This window comes from Molothrus ater, chromosome 10, assembly GCF_012460135.2.
Source record: "Molothrus ater isolate BHLD 08-10-18 breed brown headed cowbird chromosome 10, BPBGC_Mater_1.1, whole genome shotgun sequence".
Taxonomy (NCBI): Eukaryota; Metazoa; Chordata; class Aves; order Passeriformes; family Icteridae; genus Molothrus; species Molothrus ater.
The window spans coordinates 23,991,925-23,995,535 of NC_050487.2; positions in this window are offsets into that span (position 1 = coordinate 23,991,925).

Sequence of the window (3,611 nt, forward strand, 5' to 3'; positions counted from 1 at the left end):
ATAAGAGAGGAAGAAAGGGGTTTCTTGAGAGAAGCTGCTCCTTCCTCTGCTGGAAGTGGAATTTTCCCTGGTTCTTTTCAGCATTCCCTGGACAGAGCTCATCCCATCTTCCTTCCCAGTAAGTTGGGAATTTTCTGCTTTGGGAGTGGGACAGGCTGGTCAAAATCCTCATTTCTGCCCAGAACAGTCAGAGAATAACAAATTAAAAGGATTTCAAGGCGAGTGAAACCCTGGCAGAGTCACTTCACAACTTTAGGATGGCTGCAGATTAACAGTCAGACTTTTTGCCACTTTTACCCATAAATGTTTCCTCAGCTCTGCGTGTCACCAAGCTCTGGCAGGGGAGCTGCTCCTGGGGCTGGAAGCAATTAGAGGAATTCTGCATCTGGATCAAATATTGTCAGAGGAAACTTAGTAGCTGCAAACGTGTCAAGTTTACAAACTCCTCGGGGGAAATTGTAGCTACTGCTCCAGTGAAACGGGGGGCACAGAAAGCCCTGGGAAATGAATGGTGCTGCATTGTCCACAGAAAGTGGCTGGAACCTTCATTTCCATCCAATAATTCCCATTTTTGCCAGTGAATCCATTGTAAATCCTGTATTTACCCTGCTGCTTTAGTGTGCCTCAGAGCTGAGGAAGACTTTTCCTTAAGTTGTCATTAAAATGTCGATACTTTCAATTTTAAATTTCTATAAAGCACTAAAAGCTGCTCTTACTAGAAAAGGCCCAATTTTGGGAAACTTGAAATGCCAATTATTGGTGAATGTGTTGCAGGAGTTTTGTAATTTGCTGGAAAGGTGGGTGAGGGTCAGAGTTCCTCTCAGCAGTACAGACCATGGGTTTGATCTCTGATTGAATTCCTGGAGTGCCAGTTTGCACTTGAAATGCTGCTGCTTCTTGAATCCTGAATTTAGGTACATCCAAGAGATGAAAACCAACAGATGCTCTAACCCTTACTATTGTGAATTATTGTCAAAAGCTCCCTTATTTTCTGCTCCTGTAGTTTTCCCCTTAATGTTTTCCTGATATGTTGGGTAATTTGTGATTAGAGCTTGAGGGTTTTTATTATTTGAAACGTAATTCTTGCTGTTTCCCAGATATTTGTACAATATTCTCTACACAGTAGTTTTAAGACATGATTAAGTAAGTTTGGAATGACGGTGCATTATTATTTACATCACAACATTGAGTTTTATTTCTCTTTCAAATGTACTTTGTAACAGCTGAGAGTAACTTCAGTGAACTGTAAATGAATAGAGAATAATGTGGAATATGAGAAAAGCCTTCACTGGGTGCTTCTCTGGGCCTGCCCACCCTCCCAGGGCAGAATTCCTTCCCAAAATCCCACCCAGCCCTGCCCTGTGTCCTAAAACCCCCTCAGGTGTCTTCGGCAGCCAAGGCAGATGAATGAGCTTCAAAGGAAAGACGAAACAATTTCAATTTCCGTGCTCAGCAGCTGGCGCAAGTCGCGGTTCCGTTTTCCACCTTCAGGGTGAATTTCTCCGCGGGTTGTGGAGAGGGAAGAGGTTGAGGTGCCGGACACAGAGCGGGGATGAACGCGCGGCTCCGGCTCCGCGTCCCTCCTGCCCCGGAGCGGGGTCAGCTCCGCTCTTCCATTCCCTGAGCCCCGGAGCGGGGTCGGCTCCGCTGTTCCACCCCCTGAGCCCCGCAGCGATTCCTGCCGCTGGCCCGAGGGACCCTCCCCGCTGAGCTCCGCCATGGCAGCGCCACAAGCCGCGCTCCTGCGGGCCGAGGGAGGGACCCCGCGGGTCAGGCCCTGCCCTCCCTCCGTCCCTTCCCTCAGCTCCGCCCGTTCCCGCCCCCGCTCCCGCCATTGCCGTTTGAGGGCCACGGCCGTGAGCGGGGCAGCGAGAGCGGCTCCATCGCCGAACGGAGCTCCCCGGAGCGGCTCCATCGCCGGGCGGAGCTCCCCGGAGCGGCTCCATCGCCGAGCAGAGGAGCCCGGAGCGGCTCCATCGCCGGGCGGAGCTCCCCGGAGCGGCTCCATCGCCGAGCAGAGGAGCCCGGAGCGGCTCCATGGCCGGGCGGAGCTGCCGGGAGGGCCCAGGCGGGTGCTGAGGGTCCCGGCCCGGTGAGCGCCGCCCTCCCGGGACACCGCGGGGTCGGGGCCGCTTTTCTCCTATTTCAGCTCCTTGCTGTCGCTGTGACTCGCAGGGTTCAGGTGTGGATCCCTTTCCCCGTGACTCGCAGGGGGTTTTGCCCTTGGAATGGGATGTCACAGCCACTTCCCAATGCCACATTCACCTTTTGAATTCCTCACAGGAGAATGGGGTGGGATTGTGCCATAAAGGAGTTTTATTTATCCACTGACACACTGATGGCTGCTGTGGCAGATAAACCAAGCATTTCCCAGCTTCCTGCTTTTTTTTTTCCCCTGGAAAACTTGTTTATTCTCTGCTGAACTCTGTGGTGTCTTCTTTGTCCTTTCTGTTGTGTTCCCAGTCTGTTTCCCGTCTGCTCAATCCAGCCTGCAGGTGGAAATGGATCAGTCAATGAACATTTCCTCCGTGCTGCTGCCAGTTTCCACCTTTTACTTTGTGCTGCAGCATTTTAAGGAACTTGGTGGTACCCTGGAGCACAAGAAAGAACTCAACAGCCGCATTTCAGAGAAATACGATCCCCTCATGGAGGAGGTGGAAAAACTGAAGCTGGAAGAGAGTGAGAGCTCAAGGAGCTGCACTCAGCTTTCAGGAGGAGGAGTCCCTGCTGCTTTTCGTGGAGAAGATGAACGAGCTCAGCTGTGGCTGCACCTGAACCTGTGCAGATCCATGCTGGGATGGAGAAGGTGCTGCAGGAGACGTGGTCTGCAGCTGAGATCGGGCAGGTGCCCAGGAGCCACAGCCCAAGGCTGCACCTGGCTCACAAACTCAAAGAGCAGCATCTGCACTCGGGCTGCTGCTGCTGAGCCACAGGCTCCTCTGCTGACCCTGATTTCATTGTGTCTTTGTGGCACGAGCAACTCGCAGCTGGCACCATCCCAGCTGCTCGGGCACATCTCTGCAATTCCTGCTGTGCATTTGTCAGGATTCCTGCACCCACCTGCAGCCCAGAGTGCAGGAGCTGTGCCACTCCTCTGGCCCGCCCCTAAAGCTGTGCAGGACAATCCTTCCTGACCACTTCAGTTGGATTGAAAACCTCACACAGCAATCCAGCGTGCTTTTCAATTTTTACTTAAAAGATAGATTGTTAAAGCTCCGCACTTGTTCTGTTTCTGTACCCTTCCTTTTCTGTATTGTATGGATTTCCTCTGTACTCAAGTCCTGATCCACTCCAGGTGAGGAGAGGTGAGCTTTGCCTTGATCCACAGCTGGGGAATTCACAGTTAACATCCCTGCTGGAATTTCCTGCCAGAGATCAGGGACAGTTCTGAGCTTCCCCTGCTGCAATTCCCTGCCAGAGATCAGGTGCAGTTCTGAGCTTCTCCCATAACTCTTGGCAGTTTTGCATTAGAGTAAATTACACTGATTCCTTAAATTGCTGTGTCTTTGGTGCTGCCCCCGCCCAACCTGATGCATGCTCTCTTTTCATCAATTTACATCTCCCTTTCTTCAATTTTTACATGACATTCAAAAACTGCAATTTATCGATGC